Source organism: Bactrocera dorsalis, chromosome 2 (assembly GCF_023373825.1).
Source record: "Bactrocera dorsalis isolate Fly_Bdor chromosome 2, ASM2337382v1, whole genome shotgun sequence".
Lineage (NCBI taxonomy): Eukaryota > Metazoa > Arthropoda > Insecta > Diptera > Tephritidae > Bactrocera > Bactrocera dorsalis.
In genome coordinates this window covers 28,742,823-28,759,140 of record NC_064304.1, presented here as the reverse complement: position 1 = coordinate 28,759,140, position 16,318 = coordinate 28,742,823, and positions in this window count along the sequence as shown.

Below are 16,318 nucleotides of genomic sequence, written 5' to 3'. Positions count from 1 at the left end.
AAATTACAAATTACAAATTACAAATTACAAATTACAAATTACAAATTACAAATTACAAATTACAAATTACAAATTACAAATTACAAATTACAAATTACAAATTACAAATTACAAATTACAAATTACAAATTACAAATTACAAATTACAAATTACAAATTACAAATTACAAATTACAAATTACAAATTACAAATTACAAATTACAAATTACAAATTACAAATTACAAATTACAAATTACAAATTACAAATTACAAATTACAAATTACAAATTACAAATTACAAATTACAAATTACAAATTACAAATTACAAATTACAAATTACAAATTACAAATTACAAATTACAAATTACAAATTACAAATTACAAATTACAAATTTCAATTACATCTGCATTTAATCAATTCTTTAGTGTTTCAGAAAAACGCTATCCTTGGTCACGTTGCATATTCATACTTGTATAACTGCATATGGCTGGCCATTAAACCAGCTTGTCTCATTGTCGGTTCATATACATACATACATTCATACATATGTGTAAACCCCACTACATGCACATGTATGTCCCTGTATTTATCTCCATAATTATAAACGCCATTGCCGTAGTTACAATTGTTTTGGTCTTTTGACTATATGTTGTTTTAATAACACATTTTTAAATACATGCAACGCCTTGCCGTCGTTTCCTCCACTAATTACAACCTCTCATGGCGAAGTGTACAATATTATTTCGTATGCTCGCCACTTTACTTGTGACAATGTGTTGGTCGCGCAATTGTGTCACACTCACTTTAGCCACTCCACTCCTGCCCCACCGCTCCCGCACACGAAGCACTTCGTGGACAATTCAATTGTATACCGGCGCCTGCTGTGACACCGCTTCCTCGACTGCTTGTCCTGCAGCACTCTGCTTTCCAACGCGTGAGCATGTGTACGTGTGTGTATGTGTGTAGCATGCTACATTTCTTATTTTCCATTTATGATAAATATAGCAATGATAATGTTCCCCGCTAAATTGCATGCAATTATATACTTTGCATACACTTTTTTCCGTTTCGCTTTAACTTTTTTATTTTGTTTGAAATTTGCCTTTTTTTGCATTCTCACTCGGGTTTATTTTCAGCGGCAGCGCCTTTTGTGAAACATTTTTGTCATGTCTCTGCCCCACCGCACCGCAACGATGGGCTTTGTTTAATAGTGGGGAGATGACATCAACACTGCATTGCTGTTGCTTTCATGCAAAAACAGCAAACATATGCACACGCTTGCATATTAAACCTGATGTTTGTGTGTGTGACTAAAAAGGCTCCTTGTCGAGCTAGTCAGCAGTCAAGAGCAAGTCAACTAACGGACCTACCGGGTCGCATGCACACGAACACACACATTCCAGCAAAGGTGGGTTCGCATTGTGGCCAGTTGTTGTTGCGCTTGCTTTGTTGGCCGACTTCTTTTATTGTATTGCCTTTTTCATTGTTGCTACTTACTCGCATTGTGCGCATTGTTGTTGGCGCTGTGTCATTGTGTTTGCCTTCTTGAAAGCCATTGTAATGGCGTAAAGTGCTTCATTAAAATCAAATTGCATAATGTGCTAAATTTTCTTGATTTACCTCTACGTCGCAGGTTTCCTGAAAAGGTTAAGACGCTTTAAGTTGGCAAATACCGGCATAATTGAATAATGATGGATTTAAATGTCTTTTTTTTTCAACGGTTTTTATTGAGTATTTATAATTTTTCATTTGAATTGAGATATGGTGCTTCACTAAATAAAAAATTCTAGATCGTCAGTATAATTGGTTATGGAAAATGATATTTCTATTTTCATGAATCCTAATTTCTATGTAAAAATGAAGGAAAGAAATGTGCCGTTCTTAAACTATGAATAATCTAGGTACATAATGCAAAATCTGAGAGTTATTTCGGGCTGCAATAATGGTAACAGATTTCTATCAAATAGTGAAAAAAACTAGATATTTTCACCGTGCAGATTTGCTGCACTGATGTGCAGCCTTTGGCGAACAAGTCGATTTCGCTTGAGTTGATATTGACTAAGTCAATGGATTTGTATCTATTTACGAGCTTGATCCATAATTAAGAGTTACTGACATTACTAAAGAGTGTCATTCTTAACTGCCAAAATTTGTTCTTTCGTAACTCCTGTCACAAGAAGCGATCTATATCTTAATCCTATCTTAATCTAATCTTTTCATCTCTATGGATGATAAAAAAAAAATAAAGAAAGATAAAAAAATATAAGAGAAGTGTATAAAAATTCTGGTCGATGTCTCAAAAACTGAGACACTAATACGCGTATACATAGACATACGGACAAACATGGCAAAATCGATTCAGTTCGTTATGCTGATCATTTACATATATATTTTATAGGGTCTCCGGCGCTCCCTGCTGTATTTTACAAACGTCGTCGCTAACGTAATAAAATTCCATATACAATTAATATAACTATTTATGAAAATAAAATGAAAATTTGATTGACATCTGTACATATTTTAGTATTAAGATTTATTTTTAACTTTTTAGAAGCTGAAATTTTTATGCTACAGACGTTTACATATGTATATAACATGATCATAAGTAATAACAAATTCAATTTCGATTAAACTATTAAAAATACAAAAATAATGAATACATAAAATATAATTAACTTATTTAAAAAATACAATATAATTTGTACACAAACACCCTGTACTCACTTTTAAGTTTTAGCGGAAAAAAGTTGTAACTCTCCTGCACTGATATTATTTGTTTGTTTATACGAACGACGTTGTTGGTTAATTAGAAAACGACGGTAGACGAACATTGAAAAAACGAACACTAATTCACTACAGCACTATTTATATCATATTATTATATTTGATTTCCACTCACTCTGCTCTTAAGACCTTTAACAAGCATAAACATGTCATAGCAAAAAAATCACACTATTTTATTTCACTTTACACACATTTTTTGCTTTTGCTAGAACACTTACTACTTTTCACTTAATTTCAGTTTTTATTTAATTTCCACAATTCGGACTCAAGCTTATTAATTAAAAAATTATAATTTAAAAGGCACTTTTGCTATACATTTCTTACGCGTTTATTACTATTTCCCCGCAACACGAACTGACACGCAATTTAACCATTGACCGATCGCGATTGAAAAATTCCAATTGACTGACTCTGAGCAAATGTGACGTCAGTGTGTAGACAATAGCGACAGGTGATGCTGTTGTAATTGTTGTACGTGGAGAAGACGTTCGTTTTTTTCACCTTCATTTGCTGCTATGTACAAGCAGCATAGCGAAGGGGTAATTCACTCGCTATAGGACTACTATATTAGGTAGTTGTTGCTACTTGAATGTTGGTTTGTTTACAAATGATTTTAACAACTGAGATGACAAATTCGCATGCAATTTTTTATTTACTTTGAAAATATATCAAAATATTTATTTAATATTACATAAAATTTAGCAATATATTTAATAAAAATATAAAGAAATATATAAAATTGATTATGTTAAACAATATTGATTAAATGAGCATTTTATTCATAAAACAATTCCGAAAATTAAAATATGTTATAACAAGTAAGAAAGCGGGTGCAGTCGAACATTTTATTCTCTTGCAACTGGCAAGAATTAAAGCCAGGGAAATACCTTAAGATGTAAAACAGATGTTCGAAAATTCTGGTAATGGTTGAAAGGGCTCTAGGTCAAGTTTTTGCTCAACTTTAACCATTTTAGGCAAAAAGGTAAAATGGAAGTTCGAAAATCTTTATATTAAGCATATGGCTGCTCAGGGAAATATTGGTCCGATTCGACCAATTTTTGACATACAGACATACCATTGCTAGAGAGGAAATTATCCTTGAATTTCAATATTATATCTCACAATTTGACCGATATTTTCGGTCATAAGTCAACTATAGATACCGGGGTCGACAGGGTCTTGAACAGTTTTGATTGGATTTAAACAATTTTTGGTCAACAGATGGCATAGTTTAAATGAATTATTACAACAAAATTTTATTCCACTATATCAAATAGCAGCCCCAGTTCGGAACATGTATACCTAGTTATATCTCAATATCTCAATTTTTACTCAAGTTTTTCCTTGCACAAACAAACAGTCTCTCGGAATTGAACTCGTTTCGTCATCCTGCTTCTATATAAAAATATTTATTCATATTTTAGCCATATTTCGAAGGATTTGGAGAATTATTTTTTTTAGGTTGGTAGTACTGTCAGTCACATTTATGTCAAATTTCGTGTCAAAATATTCATTAGTGTTTGAGATACGTGTCGTTTTGTGAGCTGCTAAAAGTGAGTTTTTCTTTTTTTGCGATGTCGAAATTTGTTGAGCAAAGAATTTGAATTAAATTTTGTTTACGGAAACAATTTTCTGCTGCGGATACGTTGAGGATGATGCAGAAAGCCTTTGGTGATGAGGCTATGTCTAAAAAAATGTTTACAAGTGGTATAGTGAGTTCCAAGCCGGCCGTGAATATGTCGAAGACGAAGAGCGTCCAGGGCGACCATCAACCTCAACCGACGAAGCTCACGTTCAACAAATCAAAGATTTAGTGTTGAAAAACCGTCGATTAACAGTTAGAGACCTTGCTGATGAAGTTGGCATACCGAAAGGCTCAGCTAATACCATTTTGAAGGATGTTTTGGGCCTCAAGCGCGCCAAATCTCGACTGGTACCGAAAACATTGAATTTTTTGGAAAAAAGACGTCGCGTTGAAGTGTGTGAAACGATGCTTTCCGGGTGCCATGAAATGCATTATAACTGGTGATGAGACTTGGATCTATGCTTACGACCTCGAAACAACCGATCAATCGAGCGAATATCGTGCCAAAAGAGAGCCGAGACCAAAAAAATCGCGCCAAAGTCGCTCAAAAATCAAGGTCATGTTGACTGTTTTCTTCGATTATGTGCATTATGGAATTCCTCCCAACCAGTCAAACAGTCAACAAAGAATATTATTTGAACGTTATGCGTCGTTTGCGTAATGCTATCCGTCTAAAAAGTCCGGAATTGTTTAAAGACAATTCTTGGTTTTTACACCACGATAATGCACCATCCCATACTGCCCCCGTAATTCGTGATCATTTCGCCAAAAACTCAACCCATATCGTTCCACAACCACCGTATTCACCTGATCTGGCGCCGGGCGTCTTCTGGCTGTTCACCAAGCTCAAAAGACCGCCCCGTGGACACCGTTTTTATACGATAGAGGAGATTCACGCCGCAGCGAAGACGGAACTGAAGGCCATCCCGGAAAGTGACTACAATCAGTGTTTCGAAGATTGGAAATTCCGTTGGCATAAGTGCATCGCATCGGGAGGGGATTACTTTGAAGGAGATGAAATTGATTTGGAAGAATAAATAAAGAATTTTCAAAATAAATACACCTTATTTACATATATCTATCATTTTATTGTTTCACGTTAAATACATAACCTTTTGGTGCAAGAAGATAAAAATAAATATGAGGGAATCCTCATGCAAACACAGCTAAATTGTTGCAAATGCAGGTAGCGAAAAAAAGTTATCATACTTCTGACAGCTTTTTCAGTATTGCTAACCACTTTGGAGAGGTTTTATCTGAGTTCAGTATTCTTTGCTCATTCACTGAAAAATCAAGAATTATTAGACAATCACCTGCCTCTGCGGTAAGCTAGGTGGTATTCAAACTTATTTTAGTATTCAACTGAAACTTTAACTGTTTTTGGCATCATTAAGAACTTTCAGCCATTTTCGAAAATTAGTTTTAGGAAGTCCACCATTAAGTTTATGCATCTAAAAGGAAATTTTTTTGCGGAGCTGGAATGCACATCTGGTTAATACTAAAGCGGCACTCACTCAAACTGAAGTTCGTTGCACATTTTTAATTTATTGAGCTCTTAAAATTGCTGTACTAAGCAAAAGCTTAGCTTTTTGTTTCGTTTGCCAGTGCTGAGGTAAAAGTAAGCTCTCAGCCTTTTGAAGTTTTATCTGATCGCGCACTTGCTTAATTGCAGGAAAGAATTGTTTTCATTATTAACCAAGAAGATGAGCTTAAGAGGATGTGATTATATTTATAACTTTTTTCTACCTTAACTTCTGAAACTCAATTCTGTAATAATTGGTTCGAGTATATTTTCTGCTTCGTCAAATGTAAGAAATATGCAGATAATTAAAAATTCTATAACTTTAATACTGCTTTTAATTAATTAATAAGCATACTCTTTGAATTACTGCAAAAATGATGCATTCACATTAGCCATTGTCTTACTGACTGACGAGTTCACTTGTTGGTTGATATTCGTTCAGATATGTGCTTTGTTCTTAGAATCCGTATTTCACCAACGATTATTAAAATATATAAAACCTATTCCAAACAGAAATCCTTCTGATCTCCGTTTTCAGTTGAATATCAAATAAATTGAATATATTCAAGAATGCTAAACCAATTCGGGTTCCGATCTTTTTCATTTGAAATGCAGAATGTAGATATTGCGATATCTGAGATGGCTACATTTGCGAGGTGTTCCAGAAAATCATTGCCGCAAAGTGTTGGTACTCAAACTAAAACATAGTTTACAGCACTCAACGTAATTTATTTTTCTCTCCCGAAATTTGTGTGACCTCTAGTTTTCTGCTTGTGAAATTGAGTGATTTGTAAAGTACATCAAAAATTCTGAAGGCCAATGTGTGATGTTAAATTAAGCTAGCATAAATAACTCACAAATGAATCGCTTCCTGAAATTTGGGTACTTTAATGATGTGGCATTCTCTAGTAATAATAATGCATATCGTTTGGCTGATTTCCTTGCTTTCAATGAAATCTCTTGGTGATATTTAAATATAATCTTAAGAGACCTTATAGATATTTTTCGAAGTTTACATAAGTCGCTTTCGGCCTTGGAAGCTACAGTTGCCTAGAAATGTATAGGAAATGAAATACACAGCTTTCTTATCAGATCTTTAATAATTATCTTCGTCTCTTTGATATATTCACTGAAAGTAGAAAAGATAAAGTGACTTGATTAATGTTATCCGGACTCTGCTTGTCTCGAGGCAATAATAATAGGTTTTCCAAATTCTGCAAGGTTCATAAGAGACGAATGCCTAAAGAAAACATTGAGAAATTCAAAAAATATAGTTGGATGATAGTAAAATAAAGACAGCTCGGAATATATTGTTTATATTACTCATAAATTTAGCAAGGTTACTACCTTACATTCCTTACGCAAGTTTACAATATAATAAATTGAAGTACTTGTACTTTTAACTCGGTATTATTTTTCAATGGTTTCTTATTCTTATTGGTTTCAGTAATCAATTATAATCAGAAACATGGGTGACTGACAAGTTCGGTGGTAAGAACCTGCCATAAAAATGTACTTTTACATTGTGTTGTGCGGACTTTGTTTGCTTCGGTGTATACCCTCGACCTTACTGGGTCTAAAGATCCCGCTTGTAACTAAGCCTCCGTCGATAGCTCTCATAAACCCATGTCTGATCGGCAGTTTAAATGCTCTCCATGAATGTGGCATCGGAATTTTCACGATCAAGCAGATTCTAAGAGAGCTGTTTACGATACTATTTTCGAAAAAAAATTCGGCTTTATCGAGTTGAGCATAAACGCGTTTCATTCCCAAAATAGTCACTAAATTCATTCGAATGGACTCGCGAGAGATGTCGAGCTCTCTTGCGATCTCTCTAACACTTGTCTGATAATTTTTTAACACCATATTCTTCACTTCTTAATATTTTGGTCAATTGAAGAGGTCGAAGGTCCGCCAGAACGAAGCATGTCTACAGTAATTTCTCGACCGTCTTTGAAGGCTTTCTACCACTCGTTGGCTTGTGTTTTTGATAAAACTGAATCAGTGTAAGCCCTTTTCGATATTCGATGACTTTGCATAGGCAATTTGGTTAGAAATACAAATTTTGAGACAAGATCTCTATTCGATATTTTTATGCATTGTAAAAATCACAAGGCACTACTGAGGTGTGCTGACTTAAGCAGCTGCTGCAAAGAAACTGTTCGACAGATCGCGCTCATATTTGGCATAGTAATTAGGGACAGTCTTACTACGAGTAACTTAGAAAAACACATTTCAAATTACAATATCCCGGTATTTTATATATATATATGTATATGCTTTAGTAGTCCGATCTAGAAAATTCCATCTGGTATTATAGCGTTGCCTTAGAAATAATCCATGCCAAATTTCATGAAGACATCTTGTCCCAAAAATCTGGGAAAAGTGAAAGCGTGTATATGCAATAAATATACAGTTCTCTCCTGATTGTACATTAGGTTAAGTGTAGCATTGCCTTCTTCAAGCATTCTAATAGCCTCATATGAATTTTCATGTTAAAAGTTGCTTAGCATTAAAACCTTAAATACACAAATTTTAAAAGGAGCAAGTTAAAAAATACATATATTTTAAACAGCATGGCATCACTGTAAATACACACTTTCCTTGTGGCTTATAAAGACCCTGCGAACGTAAATTAAAAACTTGATTGTAGCAAAAATTTATATACTCGCGGCCTGAGTTCGAAAATTTATTTCGTGCACACTAAATAATTTTTTATGATTAACTCATAATGGAAATGCCAAAGCTTTTGCGCAACAACATACATTTAAGCTCACACACACACACAAACATATATGCAAATTTGCTTTTAAACAGTATGACATCCATTTCATAGCAAAAGATTACCGACACACATATGCGTTAGTGTGTTTGTGTGTGTGTGTTTGTAGGCTGTGAAAACTGCTGCCATGCAAGCAGCGGGAAGCTTTACTTTTTCACTAGCACATTAATACGTAGAATCTGGCAGCAACAACAACAACATGTATATAAATATTTATATGTATGTGTGTGCGTATGTACATACATTCAAATCACTGCATGGTGCTCAATTTCCCGTTCGTGACCTCGTGCCACGCTAACACGCCCCACCGACGACGTCCAACTTGGCTGACTTACTTACTTTCTGCTCCCATCTAATTCACTTCCTTCCGTTCGCTTTGCTCTCGCACAAATTATGGCTCACAGTAGATGATGGCGAAATTTTATTATTGGCGGCCATAATTTTGCATCGCATTGGCGGTTGGAACAGTGATTTTGCTATTTTCTAACGCCATTACGCCATTACTCACGCATTTCTTCCACTTTGAGTTCGGGTGCTTGCGGTGCTTTTTTCTTTTCGCTTAAATGCTTTCCATTTTAGCTTTGAAATATTTAACTTATTTTGCGCTACATTAAACGTTGTATCTCTCACCACTAATACACACACACGCACACATATTCGTGTATTCAGCTGCCATCTCGCCGATGGCTGGCAGGCGATCTGGCAACCTCTTTTCATAAATACATACACGAGCAATAATTCACGAAAGGATCTTCTCGGCTACTTCTTGTTTAAGTTTTGCGGCCAAGCATAGTTTTCAGCTTGCAGATTCTTGCAACAATCTCACACATATGTACACACCAACAGCCACATGCACATTATTGCTGTAGTATGCAGTATGCTGCACTGTTTAATATAAGCAATAAAAATTTTTGAATTATTATTTGCTTTAACACATTTTATGTGCGTTTTTATGCACGCTGCCTGATTTCGCTACTATTTTATGCAAAATTTACAGCAACAGCAACAGCTGCATACAGTCGCAATTGTGTGACGCACACACACACATACACAACACTCCTGCATATTCTAAGCTTATCTAAATATGACCATATTTTTGCGATATTTTATGAGTCGAGCGCTGCACTATCGCCTTTCGTAAGTTAGTAGTTGGGCGAAAAAGTAAATAATTCGATTTCTATGCACGGCATTAAATTTCTGCACATCTCACTCAATAACTTTTTAGCGGGTCAAATGTATGGCACTAGTCATAAATTAACGTAGATATATAGTATGTATATGCAACATGATACATGCGGCAGCAATATCATTGGTGCAGTTTTCAACAGGCAGTGGCTTGCTGTACTCTAAATATGGAAACTTTCTTTGTTTACAAATACATTAATCCTGAATTCACGATTTGACATAACATTACACGAAGATCTCTTCCCAGCGAGTATTCTTTTGAGATCTGTGAACAGGAAATAATGTCAGCTGACCAGATCTGAAGAATCTGCGAAAGCAATTCGAAGCCCGATTCATGGATTTTTGCTATCGGTTTTTCTGAATTGTGGCACGGTGTGTTGTCTTGGTGAAACAGCGCCTCTTTTTTTTCAAAAGCGGAAATTTTTTGATTATTTCGTCCTTAAATCGGCTTGATAACACTATGTGATAGTTGCTGTTTATGGTACTTCCTTTCTCAAGGTAGTCAATAAGAATTACTCCATGCGTCATAACCTTATCATCCGACTGGGGCATTTTTCCACGATTTGAAGCGGACTTATCGTCGGCTGTCCATTCAGATTACTGTCGACTTGACTTCAGAGTGAAATGATGGAGCTTTGTTTTGCCCATTGATATATGCCGACCTCTTTTTTTTTGGTCAAAAGTGAGCACGCGCAGCGCAGAGCTTTCTTATACCCAAATATTCGTAAATGATATTAAATGACATACACATTCAGTTGATCTTTATATAAGGTTGTCAAATATCTCCCTTCCGCTTTTTTGCTCTTTATTCAATGATTTATAAAAAGTGTTACAGTGATCGGATTTAGTTCAAATATACGCCGTTTCGTCCGATAGTCTGTTTCCATCTTGATGGCAACTTCAGAATACCTCCCTCGTAGAAGCCTCCTTCCATATTTGCGAAGAACTCGGGCAGCCACCTTTCACAAGCTTCTTTAGAGTTCGACTTTACACCAACAAGGGCGTTCGCCTTAGACAGGAATAGATGGTAATCACTTGGCGCTATGTCCGGGCTATATGGTGAATGCGATAGAACCTACCATCCGAGCTCCCGTAGCTTCTGACGAGTCATCAACGTAGTGTGTGTTCAAGCGCTGTCCTGGTGGGACACTAAACCCTCCCTGTTTGCCAATTCTGGACGCTTCTGGTCTATCGCCTGTTTCAAGCGGTCCGGTTGTTCACAGTAGATGGTAGAGTTAAGCATCTGGCCATATGGGAGCAGCTCATAGTGGATGATTCCCTTCTAATCCCACCAAACACATAGCAAAACCTCTCCCTGGCCGTCAATTCCGGTTTGGCCACTGTTTGCGACGATTCACCGGCCTTCGACCACGATAATTTTCACTTGATATTGTCGTGTGTGATCCATTTTTCGTCGGCAGTCACCATCTGTTTCAAAAATGGGTCGAGTTCGTTTCATTTCAGCAGCATATCGCAGGCATTGATTCGGTCCAGAAGGGTTTTTTGCGTCAAATCATGCGGCACCCAAACATAAAGCTTTTTTGTGTATCCAGCCTTCTGCAGATGGTTTAGTGACTAACTTCCATCTTCTGGGCGATGTTACGAGATGCCACATACCAGTCTAACTCGATGTTTTCCATGATATGATCGGTATTCGTCGTCACAGGTCTTCCACCGGCTGGCTTATCCATGGTGTCGTTTTCACTTGCTCTGAATCGTCTAAACCATTCCTCCGCAGTTCGAAGTGATAGAGGACCATCCCCTTAAAAACCATTAATCTCACGGAATGTTTCTCAAGCGGAGGACTGTGAAGGTAAAATAATTTACCGTACTTGGATCCATCAGTTTGATTGATATCAGTAGCTCCGACAAATGAGGAGCTTTTTGAGGTGAAAATAATCTGTTCCAAAATTCAAATCGACATCTCGAAAAGTGAGGATCTAGCTTGCATATATACTCAGTTCCTCACGCTGATTCTTTAGATATTTACTTTATATGGCTGAAAACTTATTCTACTGATCGGGATATAAAAATTATTGATTTTAGCTGTATATGAAATAAAAAAAAATTAAAAAATTCGTTTATAAATTTTTATCAATTTTGTTGATTAATAATTATTTATGGACTATGTATAGTATAACTCTTAAAAAATTGTATATTTTATTATAATTAGCTATTAATCATTTTTGCTGATTAGTCGTTGAGATTAATTATGTTTTTTATTTACAGGTCGTGTATGTAATTTGGTGACATTCTTTGGATATTAGTGAACACTCTTGTTTTCCATTAAATCAGCTTATGCGCGGCATGAACAATTTCCTTTTTATATCAAATTTATAATGTTTAAAAAAAGTCGAAGAAGATTATCATATGCATTTTAAGCTTCACCATTAGTATACTGTTGAAGGAACGCAAAAAGCTGGTGCAAAATCAAATTTTTTATAAAAAATTTTAAAATATTCAAAAACGATTTATAAATAACAATTAATAACCACTATAACTATGCAATATGCACCGTTAAATAAACAATAAAGAAAAAGATTAATTTAATTATCTATTGATACATATCTCGACTTGCATGCGCACCCTCTTTTGAAAGCAAATTAATTAGCTGCATTCATTACCGTGCCGTCGAACAAAATGAATGGCATATATTTGCATTCATTAACAATTAAATTAATTGCAAATTGGATAGTTCGAAGAAAAAACTAATAATAATATTAATTACAATAATGCGAGGATACACAAATGCGAGATTTTTAAACGGTTCTGTCTTTAATTAAAATTATGATGCGAATAATTATGGGTTAAGATATTTAATATGCAGCAGCCACGCGATTATATAAACTCAAATAACACTAGCGAGATGAGAAAACCGATAAAACTTGCAGGCAGGGTTTGAGTACATACCAATTGTATCAGCTGGATGTTGGCTTTGATATTTTTTAAGGGGGTATTCTAGTCTAGAAATTATATATTAAAATTCATAATTCGTTAGTTTTAGTACTCAAAAATATCACTCTAAAGGGATTTTTCAAAATTCAAATTTTTTCGGCAGTTCAAGCCGTTTTAGGATCCGATGAATATTTTCGAAGTTACACGCAAATTTGAAAAGACGTTTCAGAGTGCTTGGAAGCACATTCCAAATTTTAAACGAATTTTTCTCAAAACAGTGTTTTCAAAGTCGGTGACCGATAAATACTTAATTTTTTTTTGCTTATTCCTTCAGTTTGCTTTACTAGATTTAACATTGCTTAACGAAATGTGTTCAATTTTTCAATTTCAGAGAATCTAGTTCAGAGATAAAGTGCTCAAAGTAAAACGTCTTTTTTGAGAGGAGCTCCCGAAGATCAGCTGTATCTCCTTTCCGAACAAATATTTTTACTAATACTGAGTTTAAAAATATAGTAAACAAATAGCCTAACATTTGTACAAATTTTTGAATCCATAAATTTAAAAGCTTTCTCAGAAAAAATTTTGGAGAATTCGTTTTTTCGGCCTGCTAACTGTATATAACCTCTTAACAGTGTTTTTCTCAAATTTAAACAATAAACAAAAAACTTAAATTCGATATCGAAGCGGAAGGTCTCACAATTTCGTATTTTAAGCGATTAATGTGAGGTTATTTTGTGGAAAGCCCTTTACAAATAATGTTAGCATTTTGAGCTATATATAATTTATCAGTATATAAAAAGCTGAAGCTTAAGTTCCCCTTTCGCTGATAGATGACTGCAAAGACTTTCTATTTCATTGCAAATTCTTTCAGTGAGAATGAAAATATAATTTGAATGTCCTATTTTAATATGTTTTCTATGCTATTAAAGTAATGCAAATAGTAAAAATACATATACATATGTATGTACTCACGCTGTAACTTATGCAAATGTATGCAAAATAAAGCCGCATACAGCAATATGCTTGTATGTAAGGGTACCCTACATTGTATGCTTTGACTAAATACCGCTGGTTGACTGTATGTCTGGTACTTAGTCTGCCTGAGTTTTCCAGCTTTCATCACAGACGCACTTGATAATGCACATTTCCTTTCATTTGACTCTGAAGTTCCTATCCCATTTCACTTTGCTGCCCTGCTGCATGCCCCATTATTTATTTGTATGCGATCTTGTGGGTATTATGAATGCATCAAATACAAGCGAATGTATGCTTCACATTTTTCTACTACAATGTGCTATAATTGTATATAAATAAATATGTACTTGAATAGAATATCGTCGAAGGGGATTCCTTTTGGATTACCGAGTTAACGTTAACGCAGATATATTTATATGTACTTATGTATTTATGGGTAAGTGAGTGAATGTGCTGTAAATATTTGAAAAACTGTAGTGATATGCAACATTATACCGTTTCGTCGGGGATGCGCTCATAACAGTTACAATTTGGTTGAATATACATATATATGTATGCATGTGTGCGCTTATATGGTTTGTGTGTTGTTGTTGCGTATTAGTGAAGAGTAGTTTACAATCATAAGAAATGGATAAGGTAAAGTAAGGTGGCTTATTCAGTTAAAAGCAGACAAATATTTACAGGCAGCCCGTTACTGTAAAGTAAGTGCAAGTAGAAACCACAAAGTGAACTCCGAGTGCTCGGTTGCTAAGTTTACTATTAATGCATTTTCTCTTCTTTTTTTTGAGTGGAAACATGTGGGTGGTGTATACAGGGTTAGTAATATAAATCGGTTAGAAGAGTGAAATTTCTAAAGAAGGATAAAGATATTAATATATTGTCGCTTTGTGAAAAAATCGTTACTACATTGCTACATATGTTCGAAAAAATTTAAGTCATATGACCTTGGCAATGTTTGAAATTATTATGTATACGCATAACAAATGTTAAACAAACCAAACACCCTGTACGGTTAAATCTCAAATCGAGTACTATGCAATGAGTTCGAAATAATACAACCGGATGAGTGTCATTACCAAGAACTCATTGTCGTCGGCGTCCTGCTGGTTGCTCGGTTGGTTGATCCGTTAAAGTACTCGAATTGCAGGATGTTGCATTTCATGTTGCCACAAATGAAAAGTGACAAGCGAACAACCTGATGGATCTCAGTAGTCTCCAAAGTGAATGTCAATGCACGCACACGCAAATACACCTACAAACCAACGAACGAACCAGAGGGCGAAGGATAAAGGAGTACACGACTAACTGATGCAACCGATGACTGTCTGCGCTTAGAAAGTGGCTAAACGGCCTCCCTTACCGACTCCGCCCAGCAAGATGTTGAGCAACTCACTAAGGACTTGAGGAGTGTCGAAACGTAGCTGCTCTATCCGTTAGCCGTTTGTGGTTACTGCTGCTGAGATATCTTCCGTCTTGATAATGCTACTGGTATTGCACTGCTCCACCTACCAACGGACATATCCCGTGCAATGAGTGATGACATTCAATGGTTTTTACTATAATGAAATGTTCATCAGCTTAACCAAATGCGAATGCATAAGAACTCGGTAGCAGGTGTTGGAAGTAATAATTTTAAAGCTTAACTATAGCCGCCAAGCTTTCGGGTGTTGGAGTGTGAAAGAAATTGTAAAACCAACTGTGTAGTACATCCGGGGGAATAATTTGTATGTAATATCTTATCAGAATGTTTATGTTTAGGTTGGTAACTATTCGGTGCATATTTCTTATAGAAAATTTAATTTTATAACTTCGTTTAAGGTTTCTTAAAGGAATATGGTTAGTAAAGTCTACCATATTTAAGTATATAAATAGAACTGTGTCGGCAATGTCACTTGTCCATAAAGAGATTCAAAATGTGGATTGATCAGTTAGTAGTCTAGGAGAAAGAAATCAAAAGTTATTGCAAGTTTTTAAAACTTCCTTAGTGTTGAATAGAGGTTTTGCCAAATTGTTTATGGCATCGCTATAATTTCATGGAACAATGCTTAACTAGGGATGCTGTCTTAAGTAGAAGTCATCTGAATTTAATTTCAGTGTTTATTATTCAACAACGTTCTTAGTTCTACAAATCAAAAATATCTTTGACAACTGCTTTAAAAAGGGGTCGCCAGAAGATTATTCCATAATAATCTGGCTTGAAACTATATAAAACCTTTATATCTTTATCTTATCACGTTTCATCGCTGTGTTCAAACCATTTGGTGCCCTCAATGAAACTACTTACCTTTACTTCCCTGTCTTATCACATTTTGGACACATCTGTTTCGTTATATCGCATGTAGTTATAGATTTCATATTTGTTGCAATTTTGTATTGATTTTCCTTCTTATCGTTCCTAGCGGGCACGGATTGTCTCTACTCCTGTCTTGGGCACAACACCTGCTCTTTAGTTGCGGAAAATGTTCCTGTGACTGAGAACCCAAATTATAAACAAGTAGAGTTGACTTGGCAAAAAGTTTAAAGTCTTCCCACATTTGTTTACTTCGCTGGAATTTAGTAATACCACCTAACAGTCTGTGTAAATGGTCAATTTCTATTTTCTCTCGT